This window comes from Ictidomys tridecemlineatus, chromosome 5, assembly GCF_052094955.1.
Source record: "Ictidomys tridecemlineatus isolate mIctTri1 chromosome 5, mIctTri1.hap1, whole genome shotgun sequence".
Classification (NCBI taxonomy): Eukaryota; Metazoa; Chordata; class Mammalia; order Rodentia; family Sciuridae; genus Ictidomys; species Ictidomys tridecemlineatus.
The window spans coordinates 163,860,722-163,882,826 of record NC_135481.1 but is presented as its reverse complement, the minus strand read 5'-3'; positions in this window follow the sequence as shown (position 1 = coordinate 163,882,826).

The following is a 22,105-nucleotide window of genomic DNA, read 5'->3' as shown; positions in this document are numbered from 1 at the left end:
TGCAGTCCACTTAACTCTGAACTCTAGCAACATAACATCAGCATGCTGTTCATAGACGCAATCTGCGGAATTGTCTAAAAGACTGTTAATTCTTTTGAGAGAATAAATAATCTTTATGTCCTATGCAGTAACCAACATAGTGTTTAGCTTAGAATAACTCTTCTGTGCTTTTCAGTTGAGATCATAGAATTTTTTTTTAAACGTTGCCATAAAGTTTCTAACACCACCAGCCTATTATAAAAGATAAACGAACCTGGTCCAGAAATTAGCAAAATCACAAATGAATTAATCTATAAATATATTACTTTTCTAATTTAAGAGAGAAAATCCTCACACAAGCTTTACAAAGATAAAAGAGATTAGTCACACAAGGGACAGAGCTATTTGATAATGTATTAATGATTGGTTAAGAAAAAAGCTAAAGCTGAACTCTGTATTTATTCTGAAGCTTATAAGCGGGACTTGTCAGAAACCAAGTCCATAGCATTTGCAGAAAATGTTCTTTACAAGAATTTACTCCAGGAGGGTTCCAAATGGGGATGCTTGCTCATATCACAGGCATCTAGAATTGCAAGAGCAGGTTATTTCAAGTGATGTTGTTTTTATGTCTCACAAAGTATAACTCACTATGACTTTTCATTCAGAGCACATCACTCAGTTCATAGTCTTAAAAATGGCAAAGTAATCTTTGAATTTATAGGAGAGATTTATGAAAAAAATAAATGAAGGCAAGGTAAAAGAAATATTTATGAAGAAGACTAAGAAGACTAGAAAGAGCTAAGAACAGGTGGAAATCAGGCAAGGAAAGCTAAACAATTTTCATAAAGTCTTAAGAGAGAGGGACACAGCACCCGGTCTAGGTCAGAAGGAGAGCCAGAAACAGCTGAGAAGCTACCAAGAGATTATTTCACTTGCTGACTACAAATCTCACTAGTTGGGTACAAAACCAAATCTCATATTCAAAGCAATATGCAATCCCTTAATTCATTGCTCTCCAAAAGATGTAGTCTGAGCTGAACTCAATTTCCCTAAAGAGAAAAGGACAAATCCCCCTTTGCTGTAGTTCTCCTGTATCTCTACAGAGAAGGTTACAGATGCTACCTTGAGTTCTTCCATGGGCTAGGGGCCATGCAAAGCCTGTTTTACAAGAGGGGTTCAAAAGCTGTGTGGAACATCCAGAACCATCTAATCTATGCCCCTTCAAGAGATCACAGAATCTAAAGAAAATATCTGGAATATCAGAATCCAGAAAATTCCAGAACACACAAAAGCCTTAATCCAACTGATTCATTTTAAAAAGTAGAAATGAGACCTATAAATACAGGTCAGTTAGAGCAGGTATCACCTGCTAGGTGCAAAACCAAAACAAGAACTATGCATCCAGCATGATGCCATGAATAAGTTTCTCACTCTGAGACTTGCTATTTTGTCTATAAGAACAAATAATAATGATCACCTTTCTGGATAGTGAAGAACAAAATACCTAATGTATGCAAAATACTTATCATAGTGATCAACTTGATTGACACATAGCAGACGTTTGATAAATTGTTCCCCTTTACACTTTCTTATTTCCATGACATGATGTTTTCTCTAATACTGTAAGACAGAAGAAATTAAAAAAAAAAAAAAAAACTTTTCCAGTTTCAAGAACACCTGGAGAAGGCAATATTCAGACTTTTTATTCCATATGAAGAATGTTTTCCTGTGCTTTATCCACAGTTGAGTATTACATAGCTTGGAAGGTCTTTTATGTTGCTTCTTAAATACTGCTCTAAAATATCCACCATGCACTGCATCTTCTCTCACAACTATGAATCTCTTGAAGTCACAGAGACACAGTAAGACCTGTGGCTCTCAGGTTATCAGTAGCCCCTCACTTACTGTTCTCTCCTCTGTAAGAGGAGAGACTGCTCCTCTCCTGGTGAGAACTGAGCTCACTTCCTTCCAAAGCTCTCTAGGATCCAGAATGTGAATGTCAAGTGATACTCAGTGTGGATTCACCAGATGTTTAGATACTTCAATATGGCCAATTGGTGTATCAACAAAGTGAGAAATGTGTTTTGTATCTACAAACATTGGCTGAAGAAGACAGATGGAGTGAGAAAGGATACGGGAAAAATTAGGATCCTCAAGATCCATATTAGAGCGGGGTGCGATGGCACACACATGTAATCCCAGCAGGGGAGGCTGAAGCAGGAGGATGGAATTAAAAGCCAGCCTCAGCCACTTAGCGAGGCCCTAAGCAACTCAGTGTGACCCTGTCTCTAAATAACATACAAAAACATACTGGGGATGTGGCTCAGTGATTGAGTGCCCTGAGTTCAATCCCCAGTATCTACTACCCCACCAAAAAAAATCCACATAACGTACAGAAAGTCAAATTTTATCTCTCTCTCTCCACATGATTATTCCTCTCATCCCTTTAGTATGTAATTCCCCAAAACTTAGTTTGCTTCCCTGGAAATCCTGCTCAACACCATCTTTTCTTTTTTTCTTAATCCTGAAAAATAGAAAAGATAACTAATATTCCAAAGAATTAAATATTAATAAGCACTTATATAGCTTAAGCCAACATAAGCTTGTTTTCGAGGAGGAAATCTCAAAAGTTGTATTGCAGGTCCCCAAGCATGGAACATCCTGCAGAGATAAAAGTTAAATCAATTCCTTCTCAGTCTACTTATAAATTGGAAGGAAGGAAAGAAAAAAGGAGGGAAAGTAAAAGACAAGAAGAAGCTTTTTCCAAGGCTATTTAACTTTTGTGGCAAGTATATTGGCTTTAGGTTCACATAGTTTTCATCTAACTTGAGGCAGGCTCAGATTTCAAAAATGAAACTATGCAAACGGTTAGTCACTGATTTTGTGTAAATGCTTTAGCTTTAGATGTTATTGTGGAAAATAAAATAAAACAGACTTAGTACAGTCCCAGTAAGCTTAGTCCATGGACAGCACATTAAAATCCTGAATTACATACTCCACCAAACTCTTCCTAATGAGTCATCTAACTCTCTGATGTATGTAATATACCTTTTTTTAAAAATGCATGAATACATATTCCACCCAGAGGTTTAGATGACTCCTTTGGGTTATTTAAGTTTCAAAGGAGTCCATCAGTCTCTGAGGTATGATGTTCTATGAAAGCCTTAAAAATGAAAATTCGGAAACTAGAAGCTCACAATGCCTTGAAGGGAAGAAATATATCAGCAAAAAAAAAATTTAAAAAAAATAAAAAAGCATACAAAGGCAAGCTTGATAAAGCATCTGCCTCCCTGAATTTCCTGCCTTTTGTCAGTTTGGGTCACCCTTAAAATAGCTGCCATTCTGTCCCTTCCAATCTAAGTATACAACTCTGGTTTTCTTTGTTTATAATTAGAATCCAGTAACCTCCTCTGACTCTTGTCTGGCTGCTATTACACGGCTGCTCTTGGATGCAGCATGAGATTGTAGAGCCTGAGTTGGGAGGGGCAGGATGTTCAAAATAACAGGATGGAGTGAGTCCCCAAGGGCTTGGGGCATCCCAGCCTAAGGAAGTTAGTCAATCCCAAAAGGAAATACTTGTGACTTAAGAAGAAAGAACTAAATCACCAAATGGGCTTACAGACTAGAAGCAGATGTAACCTTTCTTCTAGAGAAGCACAAGAAATAAACAGTGCATGACACAATAAGCAAGATGACGGGGAGAAAGGGAATCAAGCAGAAGGGAGGAAGAAGTCAGAGGATAACAGCTGTAAGCTGGGAAACTTCATGGTACCCATCAATTCACCTTGCTCCATTGCAACTCTGCCAGAAGAATAGAATCGCCCTCACTTGACAAAAAAGGGAACCAAAGTTCAGGGAGATATAGCAATATAACCCAAAATCACACAGCAAAGAAGTAGAGCCAGAGGTCACATCCAGGACTAGGTAACTCCAAAGCTTATAGGCTCTGATGCCTTCCTGGCTAATGACAGATGTAGTGAAATCGGTTCCAAGGACAGTTAAGATGACAGGAACCCAGAAGTACTATTCCAAAATCTGTCCACCATCCACCTTCAGTATGTTCCCTGAACTTTATAAAACCAAAGACTATTTCATAGAGCTGTTGTGAGGATTAGTTAATATGTGTAAAGCACACATGCCAAGCACATTGATACTATTACATGAGCAGAAACTTTTTTTATTATACTGCTTACCTGATGATTCATTTCATCACATCTGCTTGTGGAGGTTTATGTTGTGAGCCCATAGCTGTGTTTACATAATAGCAAAAATTTGATGGTATTTCAAGTTTTCTATAAATTCTACTTAGAATTCTTTTTCTTATGGTAGGAATGATGACTTACAATGGGCTAGATTTCGCTTGAGCAGATGAACCTGGGTGAGAAAATTGCAGATCATGACCCAAGTTTGATAAAATAAGACCTATAAAGCTAGCTAATTCCAGAGGTTGAGGTCTAACGCAGAAATGCATTTGTCGTCCCTGTGTAATTTAGATCTATATAAAGAACTGATATAAAGTAAATCTCAACTTTGATAAAGGAGCAAGGGGAGAATGAGCTCATCTAACCTAATGATGCCCCCGAATGACACAAGTGGGCTTGATGGATCAGAAGAATTAGCAGAGCCTAACCAGGGTGACATAATCAAGTCTGGGACTCCCTGCTTCTGGGTGCAACATCTGTACTACTAGGCTGGTGCCTCAGAAGTGTTGATGAACACACAAAAACACATTTAGGCATGATACATTCTCCTTGGTGTTATCAAGACAGTATGGATTTTTCATGGCATTGGTTGGAGGACCAGATGATCAGTCAAAAAAGACATCCCTAGGCCCTGAGATTATCCTTTCTGCTGAGGGCCATTACCAAGTAGGAATGACGCATCGAAATTTCCTTGCCAAGCGTACCCCATGCTGCTTAGAGGACATTCGATGGGACACTGCATGCATGCTTTAATAAGGTGACCTTGCTCAAGGACCAAGGCGGATCCGGGTTTAGAGCTGATCAGGTTTGAGGAAGTAACCGGCTCCTTGAGTTTAAGGCGTTGCCAGTTTAAGATAATGGGTTTTAGGGAAGTTAGAGGTTGAAGATTATTGCTGGGATTAGGGTGTTCCTGCTGCTTGTTCCCGTTGAGTTCTCGTGAGATTAAAATGGGATTTGGAGAGAGCCTCGTGGAGTAGGTGAATTGTGCGGGAGACGGCAGAACACGATTGTCCCTGGACCTGTGTGGAGGCGGTGTGAGAGCGGGAATAAAGAATTGCTGTTTGAACCTATGAAGCTGTGTGGTGGCTCGTGATTCTGGTGCCAAGCCGAGACATTGGCTTTGGCACCTTTCTAAGATTACTCAGACAGAGATGGATAAAGGAACAAGGTACTTCTATCACAAACTCAGAGAGTTCATGCTTCCATATGAGGAAAAGCTGAGAAGTGAGACCACTATAACAGACCACATGAGACTGATAATATATAAACAATAGAAGTTTATTCATCTCATAGTTCTGGAGGATCCAAGTCCAAGAACATGATGCAGGCATTTGGAAAGTACCTCCTTATTGTTTCCTGCCACACCAAAAGGTACAAGGACAATAGAGGATATAGAGAGAAAAAGAGAAAGAAGGAGTCAAATTTACTTTTACAACAAGCACATTCTTGGAATAACTAACCAACTGTAGCAATAATGACATTAATCCATTCGTGAAGGCTCTGCCAGTTCCAGCTCCCAACACCATTACAATGGGGATTAAGTTTTCAGCACATAAACTTTGGGGGATATATTCAAACCACAAAGGGTCGCCTATCTCCTGTCAGCTGCTGTACTGCTTTCTGCTAGGATGCAAAGCCCTGCAGATCTCCCATTGAACCCCTGCAGGCCAAACCTCCCTGGACTCCACTCGTCCCCCTTACCCTCCTTTCATTTGTCTTCATGGTTTTCCAGAACTCTCTTCCAAGAAGATTTTGAATTAAGGTTAAGATATAAAGGTGAGAAGGGAAGTAGTAAAATGAGAGCTTTAATTTCTCCTTTTTCAAGTCCTAAGTCCTGGACACAAGGTAAATACCATTTCTTCAAGTTCCCCTTAATATCTTGAATACTGCCTTGTCCAGATGAAAAGCTGAGTGCTTTCCCATGTGTTCCTGAGCTGTTGATTCATCAAGCCACCATATGTCTTCCCCAGGACATACTAGCATTATACTGGACATTATGGGTAAGCAGAGAAGCCCCAGATATAGTCACAGCTAGTCTGGGAAACAAGCTAAGGCAGCTATGAATGCTTTCCTTATATGGATGATTTGATGTGATTTTCCTTATAAAGTTGATTTGATATGATTATAAAATATGACAGAGATGCCCAAGCTATAAGTGTGATACTAAAAACAGCAGGGGGAAGGGGAATATTCTCCTTAGAATGAATTCCCTAATGTCCATTAAATCAACTGAAATTCATAATAACTACAGATGTCCATTTGATTCCCTGGGGTCTGTGATCTTCACTTGGGCTCACATCATTGCTGGTCTGGCCTTGCCTTTCTGGGATATAAGTTCCTTTAGGATGTTCTTACTAACAGTCTGCCTGAGTGACACTCTTGCTTCTGAGAAGTCCACTGATGCCTGGACTAAAATCTGCCCCAACTGTCCTTTAGGAGGTCAGAGGAACTTTACATGTAAATGTCTCAGGATCAGCACTTCACACAGTAAAAGTAACAGAGAAAAGATACCTACCAAGCTGGGAGCAGTGGCTCACATCTATAATTCCAGGCACTCAGGAGGCTGAGGCAGGAGGATCACAAGTTCAAAGCCAGCCTCAGCAACAGTGAGGTGCTTAGCAATTCAGTGAAACCCTGTCTCTAGATAAAATACCAAATAGGGCTGGGGATGTGGCTCAGGGGTTTAACGCCCCTGAATTCAATCCCCAGTACCAAAAATAAATAAATAAATAAAGATCCCTACCAGACTACAGAGTGTTAAGGGGAATTAGAAAGAGTCAGAGATGGCAAAATATGCAGAAGGAAAAGCTGGAGGCAGCCAGAGACATTGTCCAATGGCTAATGTGACCTTAAACCTGCCTCTGCACACTGACCAGTTTTCCCACCTATTTTGCCCACCAAGAGTTTTGGCTGACAACCATTTCTTAGTGGACAATTTCAGCACTTCCAGTACCAGCCTCCACTTCAGGAGAAGGTACGTTTTGAGAAAAAGAGGAAGGCCAGCTGAGCTGTTTGTCAACTCTCTTCTTGTTTTTGTTGTTTGTTTTTCTCAGTGTAGTTTGGATTAATTATTCTTTCTTTCCTTTTTGGACATAAGGCTCTCTGCCCCAAATGTAATTTTTTGAAGTATAGTCCAGCCTGCTCTGAATTATAAAAGATTAAGTTAATTAACCTTTCACCAGCTGATTATTGTCAACCTTTCTGTTGGCACAATGGGGAAATGTAATAGTGATTACTAATTAAAGGTATTGAGTATACCTTTACCTCTTTAAATTCTTGGACTCCTGAACTAAGTTGATTAAGAAAAAAAAAAGGAAAGTTTTTGTTGAATTTATCTTTGAAAATAGCAGGGGTAGCCTACAAATAAACCAGAAAATGGAAAGTTGCAACCTTATTTTATAAACTATATCTGTACTGGAGGACTTAGTACCATGTTGCAAGTACAGTAATAGCTAGGATTTATTGACTGCTTATCACATACAAGAACCATAATAAAATATCTACATGTGCCAACACATTGAACGTTTTAAATTCTTTGAGAAAGATATGAATTCCAATCCCATATTGCTGACAAAAAAAATTAAAGTTTAGAAGTCAAGTAAAGTGCCCAAGATCACAAAGTTAGTGTATGCCAGAAATAGAACTTGTAAGTAGTCTGTCTCCAAAGACAATCATTTATTCTCAACAATATTGGCCCAAGTGATGATGGAATCATTCTTTTGGAGTTGAAAGAACATAAAAACTCACTTGCAATTCCAAAGTACATAGTGTTTTCTCATAATTTCTTTATGCATTGGTTATTAATTACTGTATAACAAATTATCCCAAACATTTATTATGTCACTCAGGTTCTGAGGCTCAGGATTCCAGAAACAGCTTAGCTGGGTGAGTCTAACTCAGGAGTTGTCACAAGGTTGAAATCAAGCTGGTAGCCAGAACATCAGAAATCATAGGATTTAACTGGAGCCAGAAAATCTACTTCCAAGCTTATTAACATGGTTGTTGATAAGCTTTAGCTCCTCACAGATTACCGACCAGAGACATCAACTTCTTACCATGTAGCTCTCACCATAGGCAGCCTGAATGTCCTATTGACATGGCAGCTGGATTCCCCCAGAAAAAGTGACCCACCAGGGGCAGAGCCCATAATGGAAGCTCAAGTCTTCTATAACTCAATCTTAGAAGAGCCAACCAATAATTTTGTCATATTCTATTGGCTGCACAGCTCAATCCTGGCACAATGTGAAAAGAGAAGGGCATTAGATAAGGGTGTGAGTACTGGCGAGGAGGGGGCTTATTGGGTGCCATCTTGGAGGCTGTATACCATCTTTGCTTTCTTTCACTGTCCTCTCAGCATAGAATACCTCGATCCATATCATTTGTCTGCCGTACTTCTCATTTATAAAGGCTATTTCAAATATATTTTTTTCTGTAAAGAATTCTTAAGTTCTATTTCTCTTTTAGTGGTCTTGATGACTATTAATACACTGATCATACTATATTTTTTTGATTATTTGTTTGATCATCTTAGCTTGAAATTTTCCATAAAGGAGATACAAGGCTTGCACTTTGGAAATTATTTTGGGAAGTGATCCCAGAGAAAAGTAGTGAGTAATCTGGAAAGAAGAAAATATAAAAGGAGAGAAAAGTGATCCAAGGGGTAATTATTGGGCCAATCAACACTGAAGGCAAATGGACTCCATCTACTTAGGATGAAATCCTGAGAGACTATGTAAAGTATGCTTATACTTATCTACCTAAAGAAGAAAAGGGTGTTTACTTACTAGGACTTGTCTCTCAGTGATCAAAGTGGGATCAGGGAGCATTGACAATAATGCGGAAAGCAAAAAATGTGGTATGCAGTAAGTCTGATTAGGATACACTTGAATGGAGCATGTCTGGTCATCAAGAGTGATGACCTGAGCAAAAGGGAGGAATGGAAGGATGTGGATGTCCAGTATATATGTATGTATCCCAGTGATAGGCCAGAGACAGTGCCTTATTTACCTTTGTGCCCTTTGAATAGAAGAAAGCATGGCAACTGGCAAATCTCTGCCATCCCTTGCAACCATTCTAGAGAACCTGAATTTATTCAGCATATATATATTGAGTGTTGACGATAAGTTAAATACTCTGCAATATACAATTATTCCATTTGGTGATTTACAAATATTTAGTAACCATTGTGGCACAAGTACTTACTAATCAAAAAGAATCACAGGCAGTGGGGTCATCTACATTCTTAATTCAAACCCAGAAACAGTTAAATAATGAGCCATGCACCTCTTTTTTATGGGCATCCAATTAGGTCTATTTGGATTTTGGAAGGGAGCATGGAAGAAGGCAGTGTCTTTGGGTTCCATCAAGAGAAAGGATCAGTGAATAAAAAAGGAAAAGTCATTTCCATTATAGCAGGTGGGGAGATAGGGAGAAATTATGCACTTAACCATCCCTTACATAGCTGATAATTCAGCAAGAAAGCAAATGATAAACAAAACAAAAGTAAAAATCTTAGAATTATCAATTATCAAAAAGGACAAGTGCAAAGAGTGGAATACCCAGGGCCATATTAATGATGTAAACTTTATCCTAAGAAGTTGCTGAAAGACCTTCATCCTTCTCTCTGTACAGGTTGGATTGCTATGCTTTTGCGAGAGCCTCCCAGTAATATTTATTTGCTGAATAAATGAATGGAATCTAAACTGTTTGCCTTAAAATAGGAATACCTGGATTGTGTTTTTGATGAAGAAATTTTTGCCAAACACTATCACTCCCAACCTAACCAAGAAAGCAATAAAAAAAAAAAACTCTGATTTGTTATACTCATCAGAGAGCTAAGGATACTAAGTAACTTAAATAAATAAAATCTAGGGGAAAAATAAACAACACAAAAAAGATTTGTCTAGGAGGGAAAAGATCCAAAAGTTTTCTTCATCCAGAATGGTGGGAAGAGGAGGACTTTTTTATGGATAGGAACCTGAGCTCCAAGAAATGCTAAAAGACACTTTATAGGCTGAAGGAAAATATCAAACAGAATCTCAGATCAATAATAATTGAAAAAGAATACCAGAAAGGGAAGGCATCAAATACTTTTTTATATTATCTGTAGTATATTAACAATTTTAAAAGCCTATTGACTAAAACAAAAATAGTAAACATATATAATGTATAGTTTATAACATATAATGCAAAAATAAAAGATAACCAGAGCATACAGGGCAAAAAAAGCTACTGTATTAGTGATATTTGTATGAAATTCTTACAATGTGTAATGAGAGAATAAATCATGTGAAAATAAATTGTTCTAATTTAGTTTTTAATTATAATCCAGATCACCCATTTAAAACTGGCATAAAGATATATAACTAAGAAAAAAAACAGATGAAATAAAATGGAATATTATACTAAAAGAGTACTTGATTCACCCAAAAGAAGGCAAGAAAAGAGAATAGAGAGGAAAAAAGAACAGATTGGACAAACAGAAAATGAATATCAAGATAACAGATAACACAACCACGACAATAATTTTCTTAAAATAGAAAAAGCAATAATTTTATTAAGTTTAACTAAAATGTGATCAGTTGTCACAGAGATAATTCAAAGGCAGAGAGAATCTGAAAAGACAAAAGAGAAGAAAGAGCAAGACCCAACTCATTGCCATCTAAAGTGAATCCTCAATTCTGGGCACAATGATGCTTCCCTCTAATTCCAGCAACTCAGGAGGTTGAGGTAGGAGGATGGCAAGTTGGAGACCAATCTGTCTCAAAATACAAAGGGCTAAGGATATAACTCCATGGTACTGTGGCCCTAGGTTCAAACCTCAGCAACACACACACACACACACACACACAAATCAGAACAAACCAATAAAATTTTTAAAATGAAGTGACATCCTCTAAATACAGGCATAAATAGGCTGGAAGGGGAGAAAATGAAAAGAATCCAACACGCAAAGAGTTAAATAAAAGGAAACCAGAGTGGCTCTTTTAATATGTGGCAAAGCAAATTTCAAGACACAAAGTATTGTAAGAGATAAAAAGGGAAATTTCATAATGATGAAAGAAGATATTCATCTAGAAGGCAACAACAATCCTAAATAATTAATGTGTCAAATAAGAGACCTTCACAACATGAAAAGCAAAACCTGACATAACTGAAGGAGAAAAGAGTCAAATCCGCAATCTTAATCAGAGATTTCAAAACCAAGGAGATACTGATAGAACAATCAAGGAGAAAAGATTTGTAGTACATATATCTGATAAAGGACTTATATCCAGAAAATATAAAAACAATTCAATTAGAAGACAAAAACATGGGAAAAAATATACAGCATGGACCAACAAACATATGAAAAGATTCTTGCCACTATTACTCATCAGCAAAATGAAAATTAAAGCTACAGCGAGCAGTGAGATTTCACTACACATACTTACCAGAAGGGCTAAAATTAAGCAACAAGGATTTTGAGGGAACTAGGAACTCTAAATCATTGTGATCAAAGGTGATATGGCATAACCCACTTGGAAAACAATTGTCCCAAAAATTCCATTTCTAGGTGTTTGTTAAGGAGAAATGAAGACAAATGATGAAAGCAAACAACTTTATCCATAATAGTAAAAAGTAGAAACAATCCAAATATCTATCACCAGGTAAATATATTTAAAAAGTGGTATATTCATACAATACTAGTCAGCAATAAAATTAGCAGGCTACTAATCCACACACATGTGCAATTCTCAAAGAACATTATGCTGAACACGTGCAGGGGTACAGTTGGAGAAATATCTTCTACTGCTCTAATAGCATGGTAGGATAATTATGGTTGACAACAATTAATTAAATATATCAAAATAAGTAGGATAATTTTTGAATGCGCTCAAGAAAAAAAGAAATGATAAATGTCGGAGATGACAGATATGCCAATTAGCCTGATCTGATCATTACACATTGTGTACATGTATTGGGAGGTTACACTGTACCCAAAAATATACACACAATTGCTATGTCAATTGAAAATAAAAATGCATTTTAAAAGAATTATAAATAATATTGATCAAAGGAAACCAAACATAAAGAGACTTTCTTGTATTATTCCATTTTTATGAATCCCCCAAACTAGCAAACTAAATAGGGTGGTAGAAGTGAGAAAGTCTGTTGCCTCTACAATGGGGGAGAGAGAATTGCTGAAAAGGGGCACAAAGGGATTTGCTATAGTGACAGAAAGTGGTCAGGAGGGTTTTTTTCTGGATTTTTTTTAGGGGGGAGTGAACCAGGGATTGAACTCAGGAGCACTGGACCAATAGTTTATTGAAGATGGTAATTATATGAATGTATAAAATTGTCCCATCAAAAAAGTAAGAACATTAAAATCTGCTCATCTTATTTTATTGTGTGCAAATCATACTTTTAACATATAAAAAAGCATCCAACTAAAATTTGGGAATGTTAAAGAATTTACATTAATCAGATATTGTTACAATAATGCTGACCACCAAGGAACCCCCAAAAGTAGTGATTTGCAATAGGGAACATTCATTTCTTGCTCACATCACAGGTGCATAGATTGTCCAGTAGTCCTGTGGGCTTCAATCAGGAAACCACAGAAACCAATCAGGGCAAGTTCTCCTGGGACTGGCAAAAGCAGGAGAGAATGAGAGATGACAACCTTGGAACCTTAGTTTGTAACTACCTTCCTATATCGTCCACCTTCCATTAAGCAAGTCAAATGACCAACCCCAATGTCAATGGAGAAGGAAGGAGAACCCGGACGGGGCGGAAAGGAAAGAAAGAACTGTAGACACATGATACAACCTCCCTGTCACATCATGCAATCTTCCTGTCTTCAATTAGCATTAGCATAAGAGGTAGGGCAAAACCAGGTCTCCTGACAACTGGTCCAGTGTCTCTTCTGCATCAGACGCCACTATCTCCATGTAGTCTGGAATCCAGCAAGCTCAGCCCCATCTGTGCCCAAATGGGAAGGTTCCAGCACCTGTTCACACAACCTGACAGAGAAATGTGATGAAACCTGAATAACATGTTCTCCACGGGGATCTAACATAGAGAGCCTCACTCTGGTTTTCCTGGTGTTTGTTCCCCACACATTTGAGACTAACTCGAGGGGAGCAGCAAAGCTCATGGCTTGCACAGGGAGAAGAAACATCTGTTAATGGAAAGAAAGGCAATACAGCCACCTAATGGATCCTGGGTGCCATAGGCCTGCTTTCTTCTTCCCTGGAAACATTGGAAGTGGATCACAACATATAGTGATGTGTGTCCCTACTTGAAGGTTTTGAGTGTTTTAAGTGTAAGAGCCAGCAGTCTACATGGGCACCCCCAAGGGTGGAGGACAGCAAGTGTATGAGGTCTGTCACTAGATGTGGTTAATGATTTGCAGCAGATGCTCTTCAACTTTTTTGGTAGCAATGTTACCTGACTTAAGACCACCTTAGCTCAAACACACAAGAGTAGACATGATTCTGTTCCAAGAAAAGAGAAGAAACTAAGGCCAATTTTCACCCACCTACACATGGTAAAGACCAGCCCAAAAGACAGGTGGTGGCCATTTCTGGTGCATGTTTTTAATTACACCAACTGGAAATTCTAGCTCTTATTTTCCTTACAGGCACTTGAAATGATTTTCTCCCTGACTACGGATACAAAGCAAGTTTCAGAATGGCCTCTAGGTTCAAAGTCCCTTCCCACAAAATTATAGTCTGACCTGAACAAGTGATCTGTGCTTCCCCAAATCTCCCTGACTATAAGCCTTTGCCTGCTATTCTAGTTAACTGAAGATTAAGTAGATTCAATCCCATTCATTTTTCCAACAGACAATCAGCTACGGAGCAAGAACTTCACTAAATTCTAGGGATTAATCTGTAAATGAAAAATAATGGACTCTTCCTCTTCATAACTTATACACAATTAGATGAGAGAGACATTGATTATACAATTTCATCATGGTAGGAATTAAGAAGCAGAATTTCCAGGAGATCTCTTAAGTTTCATGATTCATTGTAAACATTCAGATCAGACAATGACAGACTCAATATCAAATGCCATAATCACAAACATTGAAATCCCGAAGATCAAATTCCTAATGTGTAAAATCCCTAAAGTCTAAGATACCAAAAGATCAAAATCCTGAAAATCACAATCCCAAAATATTAACATCCTGAATGCTAAAATTTTTAATATCAGAATTCCCAAAAACCACAATTCCCATTGAAAAGAAGGCTATCCTTTTAAGGGGTACAAAGCCAAATTCTGGGGAAAATATTAGTGATTTTCACTCATACACAGGATAGTTGCCAAAATTATTCAGTCTTGTACTATTTCTGCCCCTTCACACAGAACCACCTACTTGCCTTCAAAAATTGCCCTTTGTCAGAGAATAAAAAGAATTCGACAAGCTCGGTGACCTTCTGAACCAAAGACACTGGCGAATATAGACACATTACATGGTGAACTAGACTTTGTTAGGTATGTGACTGTTGAAGGAGAGAGCCTTCTTGCATTTACCACTAAATCTAACGCAGAAAGATGTAAGGTATGCTTCCCTTTGGCTAAGGACTCACACTTTATCCCAAGAACAGTGGGGAGCCATTAGAGGGGTAGCCCTGTGCAGCCACCTGCTCTGGCTGCAGTGTTTTTCCTGAGAACTGCCACATAACAAGGTGATGCTCCCGCCTCCACATCCTTCAGAGACCTTCATCTCACTCGGTGGGGTTTCGTGCTGGAGAGCATTCTGATGCACTTAAATTTTTACAAACTCAGTAAGAGGTAAAGTCAAGGTAGATGCAATCTCTGGCCACACCCCACAGAGATTGGAAACAGCTTTTAAGGACTTCAGAGGCATCTGACTGAGGCAGACAATGGCAGGAGACCACACACAGGCCACTCTTAAACTCTTACCCCTGAATGTCCTTTCCCAAGATGAGAAGCAAAATGTCCTCGCGCATTGTGATGGTTTTGAAAACCAGAACTTTTTTTTTTCTTTTGTATTGGGAATTAAACCCAGGGATGCTTTACCACTGAGCTACATCCTCAGTCCCATTTATATATATATATATATATATATGTATATTGTATATAATATATATTTATATAAAGAATATATATTTAAATAATATATATATATTTAAATAATATATATATATATTTAAATAATATATATATATATATATTTTAAAGACAGGGTCTTACTAAATTACTTAGAGCCTCACTAAGTTGTTGAGCCAGGCCTCTAACTTGTGATGATCCTCCTGTATCAGCCTCTCAAGTTGCTAGGATTCCAGGCATGTGCCACTGTGCCCAGAAAAAAACATAACATTTTTTAAAAATCACTAGAGGAGACAGAGTGAGGATTTTGGGTTAACACACTTGTTTTATATCTAGCCTATTTTATGGCATAAGGAAAATTATTTAAATACTCATTTCCTTTTTAGGTTTCCTTTGGTCAAACAAGTAGAACAAACACATAAGTCAAAGGCCTAGCTGACATCCAAAAAGTATCATGGGAACCCAAGCAGTAAAAAAAAAAAAAAAAAAAAAAAAATTAATTAAATGTAGTTTCCACAGAAAATGTAATGGGAAAAATGTCTTCTTTCTTCAGTTGGTTATTCCTCAGAATTTCCCATATAATACATAGTATCTAGACCACACAAAAAGAACAGTTTGCAACATGATATTGTGTTTTTGTTGGTTTTTCAAAGGGTGGGAGGCAGAAGGAGAATTGTGGTTTTGTTTTGTTTTTTCCCCTCACCCAGAATGTCATATGTACTAGAAACTATCATTAGCCAAAATTTGGTATGTGGACAGCAGCTCTATGTTTATAAACAAACACACACTGCTTAGGCATGCTTCATTTAGCTCCCTAAGTAGGAGCAGGATTGCCCTGGTTAGGTCTGGAGAGTGATTGATGGTGATGATGGAGAACTGAGCAGAGGGAGGTATGATGTGGGAGCCTCTGAGGGGCTTAGGAGCTCCACACCAGGACCAGCAGAATTGATGGAAGGAGATTTCATTTTTTTTCTAACTATATGGAAACTCTATCAAGAAAGGGCATTTGGGAAAATGATTCTTATAATTTGTTCCCAGAGTAACCCAGAATAATTGTTTTGTCCTGCAGTTGAAACTTAGCCATTCGGGAAACACCAGCCCTTTCAGAGAGAGAGGTCCATCAGCAACCACCATAGCATCAGCACTTTGCTGGCTCTGTTCTCACCGCCTGCTGGGAGCTGGCTCTGCACAGAAATTCAGGATAGGTCAGGTCTGGGAGCTTCCTGGCTCCCCTTCCTGCCCTAGGTGCTCTGTGCATCAGCAACTTTGGAAGGAGGACAAGAGAGGATTTGTTATGTTGGTTGAGTGTTGACCCAAAATAAATTGCAGTGCCCTTTACTTCTGCTTAAGGACTCGAGGCCGGTCTCACCTCTTGGTTTATGCACAGGGTTCAACCTGATGTCAGAGGAGCTGAAATGAACACACATAGCTTCACACACGTGCACACACCAGGGCTCCATCACTGTCTGCATTCTCTTCCTCCCTTTCTTCTTCCAGCAAATATTTAGGGAACTCTATTATGTGCCTGGTACTGGATCTGGGGGTCAAGTTATCAGTTTGGAGGTGATTGTTGAAGTGAATGCAAACAAACTCTCACTGGGAAGTGTTCTGGACAAGGAGAAGAGGGAGTACCCAATTGGAACTGCTCTGGGCCAAGTGGGAATCAGAGTGAGAATCTTGTGAGAACTTCAGTGAGACCCCTACCGGCACCTGAGACTGGGGCTCTAATCATTTCAAAGGCTGGGATCAAAGATGCAGAACCTTTTGTTTCTCCTCATCTGACTTTGTTTTACAACCAAGTAGAGAGAATGGAGAGGACAACTTATTCTATGACACAAGGAGGAAGTGTGTTTCTGTAGGAGGTATTTGTTATTTCTTAACTGCTCAGTGATCATGACCCCTTCCCAATAGTGCCCTTCTGCCCAGGATGAAGACTGGCCAATCTCAGGACTTACCAAGTGTGTGTGGAAATCCAAATGAAGCCCCTCAAAGATGTCTGTGTCCTAATCCATGGAACCTGTGAATGTGTTTTCTTAAAAGGTACGTAGGGACTTTGTAGATGTGATGGCATTAAGAATCTTGACATGGGAAGATGACCCTGGATCCCACCTGGGTGGACCTGATGCCATCAAAAGGATCATTATAAGAGAAAAGCCAGAAGGATTCAGAGTCAGAAGAGGAAAAGGCCAGGTGACAATAGAAGAAGAGGGAAGCAAAGGAGAAGGTGGTATCCCAAATGGCTTGAAATATGACCTCAAGAGCCATGAGCCAAGGAATGGAGTCTGATTCTAAAATCTGAAAGAAAGAAAAAAAAAACAGGAAACATATTCTCCCCTAAGGCCTCTAGAAAGACTGCAACTCTTCATCACCTTGATTTCAGACTTCTGACCACTGTATTATAAATTAATCTGTATTTTTGACACTAAGTTTGTAGTTAATAAATTTATAGAAAAATAATGGTCATTAATAGGAAGCAGATGCATCGTGTTATGATAAATACCTCTGGCTTCCACAGCCTTTGCGTTTCTTTCTGAGACCATCACACAAGAAGTTCTTAATGTTGATTGACACAACCTCCCCCTTGCAGCTTTTAATCAGTGATTTATGACAGCTGATAGATATAGATACGAGCTCCCTCACTTTGGGTGGACTAACAATATGCTGCAGATGCCACACAGGCTCCCCAAGTCCCCCCTACCCCATGGGATTAAGCTGGAGTTGCACACGCTGGTAGCTAGCCTGGTTAGGCACCAATTCCCAGACTTCTTCCCTGCTCTGTCTCATTCTCTCAGGCTCTACAGGTCTCTCCTGGGATCACCTCCCATATATGATATTGTACTTGAATCCTTGTATCATGGTTTCCTTTTTATGAAACTCAAACTAGGGATATGATCACAGCCCTGGTTGATTGATCTAAAACCACCCAGTTGAAACAAAAGACTGAACTGGACCTGGCCGACAGTCCCAGAGCAGAACATGAACCTTAATCAGAGAGACAAGATGAAGGATATTAAACCAATAAATGCTCAGTCCTGTAGCAGCCTCCTAACTACACTGCTCCCTCCAGGCATCTCAAAGTCATCCCTGCCTTCAGATCTATGAGTCCCTAAGAACTTTCCAAAGAACTACTTTCTCTTAAATCATTCAAAGCTAGTTTCTGTAACAGAGAATTAAGGAAACCGGTCTCTCCTGGGATCGCCTCCCGTATATAATATGGCAAACTTTTGAAGAACAAGAAGGAAACTGTGCCCTGAAAATAGAATTGTCAACAATGAGACCTGTTGGTCTATGGTTAAACATAGACTCATGGTGTATTTTGAACAGAAGACTCCTGGGCATCCATTTTACCCCTTCCCTGCCAGTATCAGCCTCTACTTCAGCATCTGGATGAGGCCCCATGTTCTGCTGTGTGGTTTGATTAAGCATGGGAAATTAGTTATTTAGAAATTAGGAGAATACAGAATGGGAGGAAATCTTTGCCACCTGCACCTCAGAGCACTAATCTCCAGGATATACAAAGAACTCAAATAACATAACACCAAGAAAACAAATGACCCAGTCAATAAATGGGCAAAGAAACTAAACAGGTACTTAGTGAGATTTTTCAAAAAATATATGACAAAATGTTCAACATCTCTAACAAGAGAGAAACACATACTAAAACTACACTGAGATTTCACCTCACTCCAGTCAGAATGGCAACAATCAAGAACACAAGTAACAAGAAATGATGGTGAGGATGCGGAGGAAAGGGTATACTAATACACTGCTGGTGGAACTGCAAATTGGTACAACCACTCTGGAAATCAGTACGGAAATTCCTTTAAAAACTAGAAATGGAACCTCCCTGGTTGACCTGGTTATACCACTCCTCAGTATATATCCAAAGGAGTTAAAATCAGCATACTACAGTGACACAGCCATATCAAAGTTTATAGCAGCTCACCTCACAATAGCTAAGCTATGGAGCCAACCTAGATGCCCTTCAACAGATGAATGGATAAAGAAATTGTGGTACATACACACAAAGTTTCCATATTACTTTTGCTGGCAAATGAATGGATCTGGAGGTTATCATGCTAAATGAAGTAAGCCAATCCTAGAAAACCAAAGGTCAAATGTTTTCTCTGATATGTGGATGCTAACACACAAGGCGGGAAACATGTAGAAGTTCATTGGATTAAACAAAGAAGAATGAAGGGAAGGGAAGGGAAATACAGGAAAGGGAAGAGAAAGAAAGGGAGGAGGGTTATGAATAGCAAAGACAGTGGAATGAAGGAATGAATCAGATGTAATATTCCTATGTTCATTTATGAATATACCACAGTGAATCTCTACATCATGTGCAACCACAGAATGGGATTATAAATGGAATAAGATATACTCCATGTATGTATACTATGTCAAAATATACTCTATCATCATGCATATCTAAAAAGAAAAAAATTTTTTAAAATTAGCATCACAAATAAAGAAAGAAATTGAGAGAATTATTTTGGGAACAAAAATAAGTTATCAATCCCTTATTATGTAATGCATGGAAGTGGCAGGAACCCCTTTGTTTGTCATTCCAGTCTTGTTGGGATGAGTCAGGATGTGTAAAGCTTGATCCTTAGTATCAGAAAGTGATCCTTTCTGTTCTGCTCTTCATCCTGTCACATTCTTCAAAAGATCCAAGGATTCTGAATCCTTGGTAAGGGAAGAGAGGCAGCCATTATGCTCAAGAAATTTATAGGAAACTTATTCAGTGGTTGTAAATATTTGTGAAATGTGTTGAAAGAGTGAGAATTACTGTTAGGAGTGTAGAGGAATGATTTCTAGTTCAGCTACAAACTATGTACACTTAAGCAAGAAACTTCCCCTCCTGGGCTTCCATTTCCTGCAATTGCAAAATTACCAGGCAATGCAGTCACTCTATGGCTTTAATGGTTTGGACATAAAGTGCTTTCCGAAAAGCTCATGTTTGGAAAACATCTGGTAAAGTAATGTTCTCAAATGAAATCATTAGGTTATGAGAGCTGTTATATCATCAGTGGAATAACCCATTTGAAGGATAAATAATTTCAATTACTTGGTAGTAATTGTAGTTAGGTAGGGCATGGCTGGAGGAAGTAGGTAACATGTCTTTGGGGATTACACATTGCCTTACCTTCTTGTGGCCTTACCTTCTTATGCTTCCTGGCCATGAACTAGGAAGCTTTTCTGCACCATTCCCCTCTGCCATGATGTTCTGCTTCACCTGAGACCCAGAACATGGGAGTTGGCCAAGTATGGAGTGAAACCTCTGATACGATAAACCCTACTTATTGAAATAAACCTCAGTTTATTTTATAAACTTTTCCTCCTCTAAGTTGTTCTTTTCAGGTCTTTTGGTCACAGGGACAAAAAGCTGACAAATGCAGTGGCCTTACAGCTATAGAAGAATATTTGCGGATGATCTGGTGCCAGCCAAATTGCCATGGCCAACTGTCATGGCAGTGAAATTGAGTGAACAGACTCTGCCTGCCTGCATGGCTGCCTCCTCAACATACTGGGCCTCCAGCAACCTGAAGTTTGAAATTGGTAATCCAGATTCTTTTCTTTCAACAGGAAATAGAAGCCAGAGGAACAAGGAAATAGCTTTAAGCTTAGTTTCATTCCAAATAACTGGTAGATCAGTGTTATATGTGAATGCATTGGCTTTGAAAGAGGAAAAATGGTAAAAGAACGTCTTATTCCTCTCATTGCATATAAAATTAAAATATCTCTGTTCCCTCTAGAATGCAAGAGCATTTGGTTTTCTAAAGCTGCTTTAAGAGAAATATGTTCATTTGGGGGATACTTAAGCTTACTGTTTTTTCATAAAACTGCTACTTCATAAGACTCTAGGTAAAACTCCTGATCTGCTGAAACAATTCATTTAGCAAACATTTTGAGCACTTTCTATATACCAGGCACAGGTAAGTAATGAGAATACAAAGCCATATAACAGATGATCCATTTTGTTTAAAAATTTACATTTATTCACAGTTCACCACTATATTCCAGGATCCTTTTATGTGCTAGAAACAGAACTAGTCCCTGGAGAAGCAAAAGTGACCAAGACCCAGTCTCCACCTTCCAGAAGCTCCCAGAACAGGATCCACAACAATAAATAAAAATGAGCTGTTCTGGTAGAGGGATAGATTTGCATATACAAGGAACTGATGGTAAATATGGTCAATATTAGGTCATTACCATGTGGAGAGGAATCTCTATCCACATTGACCTTGTAGGCTCCTGGACAGCAAGTCTGGCAGTGTACCATGCTAACCATAAATGTACATTGTACTCTGATGTGGCCATGTGGCCCTGCTTCACTACACTGGGGACTTGAGGTGACAATGGGAAGCATTTCCTTTTGGGTATGTCAATGAATGAAATGCAGGTGCTAAGAAAGCAAGATCTTTAATTTGATCACTTAGTGAATACTACAATGAACCTAGAAGAGTTCCTAGCACATGTATACCCTCAACAAATATTTACTGAATGAATGAATGAAACCCCAAAGGTTCAATATAAATCAATCACAGGTCCTTACAGGGGACTCCCCTTCCCCCCACCTTCATTCATAAAGAAGGGTCCACCTTCCAGCCTGGAATAATGATGATAAACACATAAAGACTGTCTGAAAAGTAGCTCTTTTAAAATATAAAGTCTTTTCCAAGGCTTAAGTGGCAGTTTGTCCCCCTGAGCAAAGCAATCAAGCAAGGGCTGCCCTCTACTGCTTCAGAGAGCCTCCTTTACTCCAGAGCCACTAGAACAGTAGAAAAGCAACAGGATAATTGAAGGCCTGGCCCCACCTTAATTGCAGTGTTTGGTCTCTCTCCATCCACAGAGAAGAA